This window comes from Momordica charantia (genome assembly GCF_013281855.1).
Source record: "Momordica charantia cultivar OHB3-1 chromosome 11 unlocalized genomic scaffold, Mcharantia_2.0 BLBB01000011.1, whole genome shotgun sequence".
NCBI lineage: Eukaryota > Viridiplantae > Streptophyta > Magnoliopsida > Cucurbitales > Cucurbitaceae > Momordica > Momordica charantia.
This window is the reverse complement of record NW_028275159.1, coordinates 16,801,301-16,815,662: the sequence shown is the minus strand read 5'-3', so window position 1 is coordinate 16,815,662 and position 14,362 is coordinate 16,801,301. Positions and strand designations below refer to the sequence as shown.

Below are 14,362 nucleotides of genomic sequence, written 5' to 3'. Positions count from 1 at the left end.
ATGGCTTAAGAACTTTGTATCCCTATCACTTGTGATGGATTTGGGTATTCCATGTAGTTGATAACTCTCCAAAAGAGAGTTATTCTAGTGATTATTTGGGTGAAAATATGCATTAAAATGTCAAAGTGTGTCGATTTTAGGTCATAACTAGCATGAATAGCGTTTAATTGCAAACTCTTAGCTAAACTTTGGTCAAAAACAGCATAAACTCTCGTATTTGTGGTTCATTTTCACAGGTTTTTAAAGAAGAGCTAAGAAGAGAAAGAAGTGTTGAACCAGAGAAGAAAAGTCAGAGCATTTTCAAGTCAGAGCATATAAAAGCTGGAGCATAGCGATGCCGGAGCATGAGTGTCCATATAGTTAATTCAAAAACACGGGATTCACTTATGTCCGTACAATCCCCGGTCGGGTGCCCTAAAAACGGGACCCAATATTTAAAGGGAATGTTGCCCTAGCCAACAAACACGCAGATCCCAAGGAAGACAAAAATTGAGAGCTGAAATGACCAAGGAACGGAATATACCCATTTTCGGGAGGAGAGCTCATGCCAGAAAGGGGAAGCTCGCCTGCTGAAACGAGCTGACTGCTTCTTCTTCTCTGTCATTTAGCTAATTTTCAGCTATGGGTTGTATTTCTTCTTCTACCATTTTGTTTTCTTTACCCATTATGAGCTAAAACCCCATTTTGGGGGAGATTTACATGTTGTAACTGACTTGAGACCGAACCTCTAGCTGCTACATTTATTTTTAAGCAAATCTGATTTTATTTCTTAATCTTCCTGTTACTCTTGGCCGCTGTTTCGTGTATGTTAGCTTTTGTATTGACCCGAAAGGGCTTATGGGTGCTGATTTGTTTTGCTTGTGATTATCGTTTTTCTATAGCTATATGGATACTTAAGAATGGGGTCCCATAATCATGCCTATAGCTTGGATTTATTGCTTCGGTATTTAGCAACGGGAGTTGTACTTACTCATGTTTGGGGTGTCTCGGAAGAGAACCGAGTCGAGCTGGGCACTAACAGATGTTAGCTACGCTAGAGGGTAGGTTGATAACTTGTGATAGTATCCTGAATCTCCCCTGCCTTTTCCATATCTGTTATTCCCCCGTTATCGCTTTTTGTGCTACTGCTTTCTTGTGTTGACAGCTTCGAAACTATTGATCTCTTGCAAGTTTCTGTCGTCTTGTTATTACTTTATTTTATTTTTTCTAGACAATATCTATACCCAATCATTGTATATTTTTATTTGTTGGTATCTACTTTTATCGTTTAAATACAACCAAAAATCCATGTGGATACGACCTCGTTACGTACTACAACCGACGAATCGTGTATACTTGAACATGTTGTCAACACAGTTGTGTAGACGCAACAGTAGTCTAACTAGTTATTTAAAAAATGGATTGGCAATATGAATAGCATCATTAGTCTTCCTACATGGTATGAAATGAGTCATTTTGCTAAAACGGCCAACCACTACGAAAGTAGAATCGTTACCTCGTTGGGTTCGTGGCAAACCCAATACAAACTCCATAGTAAGATCTTCCCAAATTGTTTTTGGAATAGGGAGAGGAGTGTACAAACATGTATTTTGTCCTTAGCCTTAGCAACTTGGCATACAGGACATCTTCTCACATAATTTTCAATATCCTTCCAAAGATGCGGCCAAAGAAATCTGCTAAGTACTTGTTCAATTGTCTTATCAGTCAAAATGGCCTCCTAGCCCATCAGAATGAGTATCCCTAATAATTTGCAGCCGTAATGATGTACGTGGAATACAAAGTGCATTGTCTTTATAATCATGTCCATCTTTGCATTTTTGCCAAATATCAAAAAATCTTCGTCATGCTCATATAAATCAGCAACGTTATCAACAGAAATTATTTCACCTTTCAATATGCTTAATAAGTGAGATCTTCTACTTAGTGCATCAGCCACCTTATTAGTTGTTGTGGATGACTTTTTACTGCAGAAATGTGAGTCGGTAGGCTTATTTTACCATAAAAATGAACCATTTCCCATCATCATTAGCTATAAAGGCTTACATATTCTTAAATTAGAACATGCATAGAACATTTCTGGATAATTTGCAATATATGATACTTTAGGAAAAATGTGAGAAAACCGACGCCAAAAATCAAAGAAAATCACAGAATTCTGTTTTGCAGGAAAAGCGTCTCGCGTTTTTTGGCATGGTCAAACCTCCAAAACGTGTGTTTTACTTAATGAAGGACAAGGGAGCCATTTTCATCATGTTTAAATGAAGGCAAAACGGTGAGTCCAAGTCAAGAAAGGGTTGTTTAGTGAATCTCAACCCATTTCCTTCTAAAATGGTGGGAAGTTCAACCAATTTGAAGGCCTATAAAAGGGAGTCTCTCCCCCAGCAGCATATCATCCATTTCCATCCCGTTTTCATCTTCATTTCTTCCATTCTTAGTTGTAGTTTTCGTTCTTAAGCTTCGGAGTTGTGTTTTAGTTGTTATTTTCTTGTACTTTCACACTTTAACTTATCATATTACCTTTAATTCAAGTTTGTACTTTCGTTCTTCATCTATTCCGTCCTTTTAAAGTTCTTAAGCGAGTTTATACTCCCCTCATGCTCGAAAGAGAAGAGGGTTAAGCTAGAACTCCTTCTACGCCGTTATTTTTCATTTAAATTCAATGGAAATTCCTTCTTTTATGTTTTCGTGCATTTTCTTTCCTTTAATTATGCATTAATTTATTTATCGACCTCTCTGTGGAATGCCTTAACCAAAATGAATTGATTTCATACATGCTCGGGATTTTCCCAGATTGCACCTAGCGCAATCTTGAGTTGGTTTCTAAAAATTTATCTTTACGTCTTTCTTCCATTTGGCCATTGGGAAATCGATTGATGCACTAAAGCTCAACTCTGAGAAGGGTGGGTTAGGTAAAATAATAAGAAACCAATATTGGATGTAACTTAGACATAAACGCATAAAACACGATCCTAGACATAGACCCTCTGACCCATAAATGAAAATGAGTTGATAAATATTCTCTAAGATTGCAATCACACATAGAAATATGATTGTAGGTTACCCTAGCCTCTACTGCAACCAAAAGCGGTCCGTGAAAGAGTAGAACTCATATTCCCAAGTTTAGCCAAATAGTGGCTGGTGCATTTTCCCTAAAGTGTGTATCTTCCATATTTTCCATCAAAACTAAGGTAGAAAGCAGAAAGGTTGTGTTTTATTAAATTGCTTGATATTTGAAACCCCAAACAACAACATTCTATCACTATTTTCTTCATAAACTACAATTGCATTTTGAATCATTCACTTCTTTAAAACCGTTCTGAAAATCACAAGTCCCTCAGGATTTGACCTTGGATTACTCCCAAGTATTACTTGTGACCGTGTACGCTTGCGCGTGTCTCTTATCTTTTAAAGGTAGAGAAAGTTCCAACAAGTTTTTGGCGTCGTTGTCGGGGACTTAATTTTCAAAATCATTTTTTTTAAGTTAATTGTTTCATATTGTGATTGTTGCATACATCTGTTCCTTAAGATTATTTGTTATATTTAACCTTAAAGGATCAATTTTTTAAGCACAAAGGCGCTCTTGTAGGAGTCCCTAATGAGGTTAAGGCAAGAATAAAGGCCAATAAAACAAAAGAAAAAACGAGAGAGAGAGAATGAAAAAAAGTAGGAGAGGTTACTTGTATTGAATGAAGAAACGAGCAGGAGTGTTTGAAATGGAGTCTAAATTTATGTACAATCTTCCAATGGGAAGTAACATGCTCAAAGCTCTTGTTAATCAATTATGGTTGTTTATATTGTGGTGATATTTGTCATTCAATGGAACATTGTTCATCTAATCCTTCATCTTTTTATTGTCTAGGTCCGCCAAGAAACCAACAAGAATTCACCCCTTATTCAATTCCATACAACCAAGATTGGAAGGATCATTCGAATTTATTTTGGGGAGAGCATAAACCTGAAAGTATCCATCCATATAAGCATGTATTTCCACAAGAATTCCTGACGCAACCTCAACAAGAGTATAAACAACCATGGATACTAGAGCAAATACAATTGTCGAAAATTTCTAGACTTGAAGAGATGATGATATACTTTACGGCAATAAATGATGAAGCATTACTCATGTTGCAAATCCAATTAGAGCAGATGATTGATGAGGTGAGGAATAGTCCACCAGAAGCATTTCTTAACAATGAGCAAGATGAGACAATCAATGTATGAAGCGAGTTTGAATATGAGAAACCTGAGCTTCTAGTGAACAACAATGATCCACCAGCCCCTGATGTGATGAACGAGGTATGGAGGAATAAGGTAGTCGAACGAGAGGAACTGGTAGAGGAATTGAGCATAAGGTTAAATGGACTTAAACCAATCACCACTCAATATTGGACCACTTTTCCCTTTTCCTCAACATTCTTTGGAGACAAATGAAGACATAAAAAAGGGTGAGCTAACCAAATCTTTCAAGGATCAAGTAGAGGAAGAAATAGGAGAAGATTATATAGGTTCACATGAAGGGTTCTGCATTAAAGTTTCACCCCAAATTCCAATTTTAAAAAACGAATGCATACAAGTCACCTACCCCTCAAGATGGACCTTCAAGCATATTGTACTTCCAAAAAGCAAAACTATGACATGGCAGTAGCAGAAGAGAGGTCGAATGAGTTTGAGGAGAATAATTGACAGTTTCAAGCCTCCAACGTCCTTTAAAGATCAATATGAGGGAAGTTTGTACATTACTATCATGCTTGTTTACTTTTCAGCCTTTTTTTTGTCCTGATAATTTTAATAATTTTATTTTCTTAGTACAGGATTGAAGTTCCCAAGAAAATAAGGAAGGTGAAGCGAGGTTGTTACAGTTAAATGAGTTGGATGAGTTTCGTCAATTTTCTTATGAGAATGCTAAGATGTAAAAAGAGCAAACAAAAGCTATGTTGTTGATCTTTACCCCATTGAAACCTCGTCTTCTTAAGGCATTCGATTAGAGGAGCTACTATAATGCTAAAGTTTCTAATGAATTTCTGATAAAAAGATGCAAGCCCATGAAAACTTTGAACTTCTTTAACATTTGAAGGTGCTGGCCACTCACTTATGGCCTTAGTCTTTATAGGATCAACTTTTATGCCTTGCTCACTAATTATAAATCCTAAGAAGATAAGTTTTGACACGCCAAAAATGTATTTTTTTTCAAATTGATATGTTAGGAGTTATCTTTAAGAGCAGACAAAACATACTCCAAGTGAATAAAGTTCTCATCTAACTTTGTACTATAGATCAAGATGTCATCCAAATAAACCACCACAATTTTTTCAAAAAATGGTTGTAAGACTTTATTCATAAGGTGCATGAATGTACTTGGTGCATTAGAAAGTCCAAATGGCACTACAAGCCACTCAAATAATCCTTCATTAGTTTTAATGGCAGTTTCCACTCATCTCCTGGTCTTATACGAATTTGGTGATATCCACTTCTAAGATCAATTTTGGAGAAATTTTTTGATCCATATAATTAATCTAGAATGTTAGGTAATCTAGGAATTGGGAATCTATATCTAATTGTGATTTTATTTATCACACGACTATCAATACACATTGTCCAAGTTCCTTCTTTCTTTGGGGTAAGTAGGGCGGGAACCGCCCAAAGACTCATACTATGTCGATTATTCAAGAGGTCATCAACTTGTTCATGCAGAATTTTATACTCGGTTGGCCATTCTATAGTGTGGTAAGTTTGGCAAAGGTGCACCCATAATTAAGTCTGTATAGTGTTGGATATCTCTCAATGGTGGAAGTTCACTAGGTAATTCTTTAGAATATAAGTTTTTAAAAGTGTGCAGTAAATTGGAAATAGCTTGTAGAATGTGAGTGTCTAAGCAATCCTCATCATGACCTTTAATGATTAGTGCAACTATGTTTTTGTTCTACTCACTTAAAAACTCATTTGAGGCTATAATAGAGAAGAGTTTTGAAGATATACCTGTCGAATTTACCTCTTTTGCTTATTAGGTAGTAGAGTGATTTTCTTACCAAGCCAATTAAATTCGTAGGTGATCTCCCTTCCTTTGTGAATGGCCAAGAGATCAAATTGTCAAAGTCTACCAAGTAAGATGTGGCATGCATCCATGTCTATAACTATGCAAATAATTTGATCTTTGTAATGTTTTTCAATGGACAGTGGAATGGTGCATATTTCTATGATAGCCACTTCATTTCCTTTCTTGATCCATCCTATTTTATAAGGATTAGGATTAGGATCAGTGTCCAATCCAAGAACTTTGAGTAAGGCTTTGGACACAACATTTTTGCAACTCCCACTATCTATTATCCCATCACACACCTTATCATTCACGGTGCATCAAGTCTTAAATAGGGTATGTTGTTGAGTAGTATTCACTTTTATTCTTGGATTCAATAGAAGTCTTTGGAGAGCACAAATTACCCGTTCACCATCATCTTCTTCTTCAAAGATTTCTTCTTCATTTTCAGAAAATTTCTAATCCTCTTTTTACTGTTGTCTTCTTATTCTGAACCTTCTTCCATCAATGAGAACTTCTTTCTTTAGGGGCATTCATTGGAGAAATCGCCTGTTTGACCACATCTACAACATTTCTTTAAATTTCAAGATCTTGCATATGGACTTTCTTGCTTTGAGGCTGAATTTTTGTTGATCGTGGGCTGTCCACTAGCTTTTTCGACCCCACAGTTTTGATAATTTGATCTCCACTTGGTTGGTGCTTTTGGTTTCTCATTTCCTACCTTGTAAAATTCATTCTTTTCTTCCCGATTTTGGTTGTCTTGTTTAAATTCTCCCTTTGTATTAGTAAATCCAAATCGACCGGATGATGTTCTTGCTTCTCTACTCCAATCGGGAGTGTTTCGATTTTCATTCCAGCTTGCTTGTCCATGGCCCAATTTCTTTCTTTCTTGATTTTTTTTATCAATTTTGATAGCCATTGCTACTATTTCACGAATTTCTGCTAGGAGAAATAAATCAATTCGATCTTGAATCTCTTCTCGAAGGCCATTGATGTACCGTGAAACTTGTTGATATTCGGATTCCGACAAATAATTCCTTGATTTAATTGATACCACTCGCTTGTGTATTCTTCTATTGTCTGCTTATATTTTTTGCATTCTTGATATGATTGATACAAGATTTGCTCACAATTTTCGGGTAGGAATCTTGCCCTCAACATCTTCTTCATTTTTTTCAGATTCTTTCACTGCTTTCTTGCCCATTTTTTCTTCTATTTGAGGTTATTGGATGTGTTGCCCTAAACTCGTAGTTTGTATTCATGGAAAAACAAATTTATATTCAATCAATTTGTTGTTGAATTCATAGCATTGTATTGTCTAAATTCAATTGTAACGCCCTAAGTTTTCGAGTTGTTTTTATCCTAAGATTTAAATTTAGCCTTTGGATTTTCCCCTGAGCTGGTAATTAAATTTTTGGATTTGTAAGTTGGAGTTCTAACTTTGGGGTAAATTATAATTTAAGTTTAATTTCGTTGAATTAAGATAAATTTAGTTTTTGAATTTTGGAAGAGATTTTTTTTAATTAAATCTTATTCCAAGAATTTGGAAGTTTAATTTCTGTTTTGGATTTTATTATTGGGTTCCAAGGATAAGTTAACCTCCTAATTTATGTTCGCAAATACTTATGGAGTGGGTTTTATTTTTAAAAAGGATTAATCCCTACTCTATTATAAAGGCTTAGGTCATTCTTCCTTGTCTTGTTTTCGTTGGGCCCATATCTTTTTTATCAAAAAAAATAATAATAATTAAGGAAAGGTTGTGAAAACAAAACAACTACTCTATTATAAAGGCTTAGGTCATTCTTCCTTGTCTTGTTTTTGTTGGGCCCATATCTTTTTTATCAAAAAAAATAATAATAATTAAGGAAAGGTTGTGAAAACAAAACAAAAAAAACCCTAGGTTGTTCTACTCCCTTCCTCCCCTTCTTTGTGTGGCCGCCCCCCCTGCCCCCCCCCCCCCCAATTGGAATTTTTCTTCTCCGGCAAAGTAACACCGGCAACGGCTTCCTCCGGTGACACCAAGTAGCAGCAGTGGCCGACAACTTCCCAACGGCGTGTGGCGACTCTTGAACGGCGGCCTTCTTTGCATTTCAGCGACCCGTACGACAAGAGACGGCGACCTCCGGCGCCTTCCTCGCAAGCCCGGTGACCAAGCTTTGTTCGTACGACCCCAATGGCCCGAGCTTAGCCACCAGCGACGATTTCGCACCAGGCGCGCAGTTCGTTTGAATTGTGGTATTCGCGACGGTACGGCAGTGTGTGGCGACGTCTTGATTGTTCGGCAGCAACCCACGACCCATAACAGCCTATAGTTGGCATCTTGTGTCCTGTCTTCAACGACCAGCAACGTCGGTAGCGGATTCGGCATGTTTCCCTTCTACAAAACACAGACAGCTGCGTTTTTGTGATGTTCGGCACCTACCCACACCTGTTTGAAACCCGATCTACTTTACCCACCCTTGCTCGAGTTAGATATGAGTTACCCACACTCAAAAGAAATCATTTTTATGGTAACGGACCTTTCGAACCCTCCTTATAACTGATTTTTGTGACTGGAACTGCCTTCTTGACATGCTGTTTTTTAATTTGAATGCCTAGGTGTCAAATCAACCGAAGAATTAGGAACCCTGGGAGTGGGTAAGTAGTTCCTTACTGAAGCGATTGTTTGTTGTGTGTTGCTATGAACAAAATGTTTGTTTGTGTGCCTATGAATGTCGTTGCATAATTTCTGGTACTACATTATACTTATTGGTTGTATTCTGATTACTATGAAACTTTTTAGAGTGTTGGATGTGTTTTCTGGATAAGCTACGTCTCTTTTATGAATTATATACGCTGTGGTGGTAAAGCATGATGAATGTTGAGAGAAAGGTGTTCTTGTGATGTTGGATGGCCATGCCTAGACGATAGTGGCATATGTTTCGTGTATAACATATGTTGCATTCTTATGAGATAAATCTTGGAGGGGCAAGTCTTGGAGGAATCAAGAAAGAGAACTAGTGAGTTAAGATGTGAGGATGAATTTGACATGTATGGTACATGTTTAGTTAAACTTATGAATAAACTGCTTCTTGTAATATGTTTCTTTCATTTAAGGCTTGAGACTAATGATAAGCATCACGTGTTGATTCTTTGATAAGCATGACTCGTTGTTTCCTTGATAAGCATGTTGTTTGTGCGTGACCCTTCAGATAAGGGCTGCTTACTAGGTACCGTGGTTGTACTCATCCCTCTTTTTCTCCCTCCAGTTTTGCAGGTATCGAGCTAACTCTTTGAAGTTGGAATGATGATGGCGAGGAGGAGACTTGACTAGAGAGACCATTTAACATTGTGTTGTTAAGTTTCACTTTGCATAGGATAGTTATAGTTGTTTATTTGTAGCTGAGTCTGTTATTAGATTAATACATTAGTTTGTTAAGTTCCTTATTTACGGAATGTTTTAGGATTGACAGTTCGTTATTCTTGAGAACATTAATTTTGTTTAGCTACTTGAAATTGTGGTGATGTAATCTATTGAGGACATTTATCAGTATAATACATTTGTTCAAGTTGAACTTAAGTTAGCTTTTGCTTCGCTGCTATTTGAGAAAGTAAATTCATGTATTGGATGGTTTATGAAAAGTGAAGATTTCATTGAGAACTTTTTAAGGTTAGATTGTTATTAAATTATTAACTGAGAAGAATTTGAGTTTCGTTAGAACTTTAGTGTTGTTTGGTTTGTTTAGTGTAAGTTTTTTTGTAAGTGTTATTATTCAGAGTGGCACAATGGAAGCGTGGTGAGAGTTGTCATAGTTTGTATCTCTAGTGGTTTAGTTCTCTAGTACGAACGAGACTTTTTAGGTGGCTTTTAGTAAAACATCTAAGGTTATTTTCATATAACCGGGACAGTATATATACTGGATATATATTTGATATACCATCAATATACAAGTGGATAATAACCTAAAAGGTCTATAGTATATGGATAAAGTTGGGTACCTTATCATGGCAACACTATGGATACGACAAGATGAAATTCACTCATCTCCGACTTTAGTGGAGTAAATGAGTGTTTTCTTAAATGCTGACTCCGAAACTTGAAGAACGGCCTCACCCTCTCACTGGCCCAAGAGGGACTTCCAGTTATTGGTTGGACCATAACCGGGTTGTTCATTAGAGGAGCAGTGGTATTTAAAGAGTAAGATGTAACTTAGGGGTAAAACGGTAATTTGACCCAGCTTGAGTTACGAGCAATCTTGAAGGATTGACATGTCATTAATGGTTGTATATCCGTGGACATGAAAATATTCTGTAGTGAGAAGAATGCAGCTGCAGGTCTTTAGTGGAGTTACCCGCAGCTAACGAATGTTGATTAACTCGATTAATGAGTTTGACCGATTAATCTCATATCGTTGGAGCTTCTGATTTGTAGTTCCATTAGGTCCTCTTGCTAGCTCACAATATGTAAAGCGAGGATTAAGTTTTTTGGAAGAGTTTGAAATGTTCAAATTGCTCCAAGGATATATGTATGTATATTGATACATTATAGTATATGGTTAATTCTAAATTGAAACTATATATTACGAGAAAAATTATTTGAATCAGATTCAAATATAAAAATAAATATGAATAAGATTCATATTAAAACTATAGTTTAAAAATAATGTGCATAAGATGTACATTACAACTATAGGTTATACGAGAGAAATGCTTTAGAATAATATTATATTAAGTTAGTAAATAATTAAGTGTTAATTATTTATTTAATTGATATTAATTAATTAATTAATTGTTAAGTAGATTAATAATTAATTCTTTAATGTTAATTATTTAATAATATTAATTAATTATATATATTAATTATTATTAATTATAATTTAATTTATATTAATTATTTAATAAGATTAAGCACTCCCTACTTAATGGCAACAAGGTGCACCTTCCTTTTCGGTGGCTCAATCGTAAGAACTCTAAAGTTAAGCGTGCTTGGCTTGGAGCAATCTTAGTTTGGGTGACCTCCTAGTTGCTTTACTAGGAAGCATGTGAGTGAGGGACTCGTGTTAGTCTGTAGGGGCAGTCTGAAGTAAGTTTCGGTTTTTCCCTATATTTTTCCTGGGATATAGATATCTTTAACTACTCATGCTATGGATGTGGGAGCATCAACTCCGTTCCTGTGGGCTTTTGAAGCAACCGATGCTTTGGTCATTCAGTCTGTGCTTGCTGTCATGCTGGCAAAAGCAGGGGTTTCGGCCGGTTTTACCTACTATTGGATTTGAACAGAGGTTTTCCTTGACTTTGTCCGTGTCAACAAACAATTCGAAATGCCTCGACTTTTTTAGAATAGGTCCGAATCAAATAGTAATGATTCGAAGCACCTCTTTTTACACAATAATTGCTGGAAAATCCAGAGTAGGATTCAGCCACGTGGTGAATGAAACAACATTCATTAAATGAGTTGATGCTAAAGCAGAAAAATGAGGTTTGAGTTGATGAATAGGAGAAGGCCGCAATACATGATATTTCTCATTTGCTGCCACTCAACAATAGCAGGTCTCAACTCTGCACAGGGCTCACCTGTTGATTGTGTTGTTGCATGCTTTTTGGTAGAGCCGCCACCGATTTTGATTCCTTTTTAGAAACCCCCCCCCCCCCTTTCTGTTTCAACCTAGTCATTCGCGCTTGTTGCTTTAAGGGGTCTCTTTCGACCAGATCCCCCTAAAAACTGTACGTGCGAGTCTCCCCGCATGCGGCTCACGCCATTCGAGGTGGTCCGATACTAGGAAAAATGGTCTAAAGAATCTCGATAGTAGTTCCATGAACAATCATTTGCGGTATTTTATAAAAAAAATAAAATACCGCAAAGGATTGTTCATGGAACTACTATCTTCTTGGAAAACAAAGAAGTATGATAAAAGCCCCGGTATAAAAAAGAAAATATTCCATCAAATTCATTAAAAATAAAAAAAGTTTGTTCAGTTTTATAGTAAGGGCCCTTAAACTTCAAAAAAATGATTAATTCCCTCGCGCTAAGAGCGATGGGATCCTTGTTTGATCTTATTAATATCGAAAGATCCCTGTACGCCAATTCTTTCGAGCGAACTCCCGAACTACCGTCCTCATCCTTAGAAAGGGTTTTGCTGGAACTCCATCCTTTTGAAGATTTTACTTTGAGAAGATAGCTTTCCTTTGAAACTCGCGTAGACTCAAAAGAAGGGAGAGGAGCAGAAGCTTTCTCTTCTATTGTATTCAAAACAATGTTACTGCATGGATCAGAATTCGAAATTCCCCCATTTTCATCCAAACAATAACCAACTACCACTTCTAGTTTCGGGTCCGCAACCAGAAATTTACGCAAACCGGATTTGGTCATGGCTCGCAGGTAGGTCGCCCCGGCATTCTTTAGACCAAACGGCATCACCGTAGGGGGTGCAGGTTCCTTCATTAAAGAATTGCTTGAACCCTTGGCTTACCATTTCTTAGTTGGCTCCTTCCAACATAGAAAAGCTATATCGTCAACCCCATCAATTGGTATCAGTGCGGCGTTTACGTTCTAAATTTTTATGATCAAAATCATGCTTTTTGGTGGGTATTTCTGTTTTTTCGAAACATGGGTATTGTGGGTTGGATGTTTGCAAATTTTGACATATAGATAGCGTTTTTCTTCTTGATTCGATCATATAAAGGCTTGTTGTTTTAGGCATTCTGTTTCTGTATCGAGTCTGTAAGTCTGGGTCGCTTGAAAGTTGTTCTTGGCATCGGATTGGACGAATTTTTGCAAAAAACAGCGAAGAAGACGAAGTAGGTCGCCTTAATAGCGCTATAGCATTTGCAGCAACGCCACGGTGTTGCACTGTAGCTTCATGGCACTGTGCTGCAGCACCATGGCGCTGCATCTGCGGGTGTTTGCTGCAGCAGCACCGTGGCACTGCCCTTGGACGTCGTGATGCTGTCCTGGTGTTTCTGTCGTTCCGATTCACGATTCGAGTGTTGTTTCGGGCTTTTTCCTCGATTTTTTTATTATTTATTTATTTTGCTTTCTTAGGATGCCAAAATTCAGTCCAATTTTGCTTATTTAATTATTTTATGCATTTTGAATGTATATTTTAATTAAATGTATATTGCATAATGTATGTCATATAGTTTTAAAATCCCACCATAGGATACATGCATCATATGTATATTTGATATATAGTATGCATGCATAATCATGCATCATATGTATATAATAGTTATAATGTATGATAGCATGTTTTATTTTCATAATTGATTAATATAAATGTTGTATTAATTAGATGAAAATAAAGTTGCATTGAGCATGACATTACTTTAGTTAATATAATTGTTATATTAATGTATGTTGTCAATGCATGATCATAGGTCTAATTTCTTCAATTTTATAAGAGATAAAATTTTGGTAGATAGAAATTAAAATCTATAATAAAGAGTTGCATGCAGACCCCATAGGGTCTAAGTTAATTAATTTTAAAAAGGGTTTAAAATTAATTAGACCTTAGGTTATATCTTCTAATATGATTAGGGGGTAGTATTTTATCTTTTTTTAACTGGTTTAAAATGAAATAATAAAAGACTAAATATAAAATATTGTTCATAAAAGAACCCTGTCTAAGGAAGGTTTTGTCTAGGCTGAGGTATTTAAGCTGACTGTAAAGGAACATCTCTACTTGGGATCCGACTTGGGGGTTGAATTAGTCAATATTTTATATAGATGCCATAATGTCATTAGTTTATTAAAACGTTTGATAAACTAAAACATTAATGTACAACTTCCAATATAAATATATATATTGGGCCAACTAAAAATTCTGTTATTACTTTGTTAGCTGCTAAAAAACTTAACGGCAAGAATTACAAATAATGAAAATCGAACCTTAATACTATACTAATGATAGATGATCTTAGGTTCGTCTTGCAAGAGGATTGTTCTCAAGCTCTATGCCTAACGCCACAGTGGCGGTGCGCACTGTCTATGACAGATGAATAAAGGCCAATAACAAGGCCAAGGTCAGATCTTGGCGAGCATATCTGATGTGCTTGCTAAAGCACGAGGACACGGTCACCGCTAAGGAGATCATGGACTCACCGCAGAACATTAAAAAATGAAAAAAAAACACATGATGCCAGCAAGGTGCCATGTAACTTGGAGACTGTGAAGTGGCATAGAGACGACCAATAATTTTCCAAGCATTATTCTAGGAAATAGTTTGGAGGTTGGTATATATTTTGAATAATTTTAGTGTAGAGGTGGCATTGCGATGGGCTTGGACGTCACTTCTTCATTTCTCGGAACTAAAGCGTTATTAAAAAAATCCAGAATATGTACTTTAAACA

General features: G+C 36.4%; 1 long non-coding RNA gene across 1 annotated transcript; it reads left to right on the top strand.

Annotated features, from left to right (window-relative positions):
- The first annotated feature begins 7,974 nt into the window (after positions 1-7,974).
- Positions 7,975-9,597, top strand: LOC111024429 (uncharacterized). Its single transcript, XR_002603332.2, has 3 exons — positions 7,975-8,544; positions 8,633-8,671; positions 9,283-9,597. It is a non-coding gene; the product is annotated as an uncharacterized LOC111024429 (long non-coding RNA).
- Positions 9,598-14,362: the final 4,765 nt, after the last annotated feature.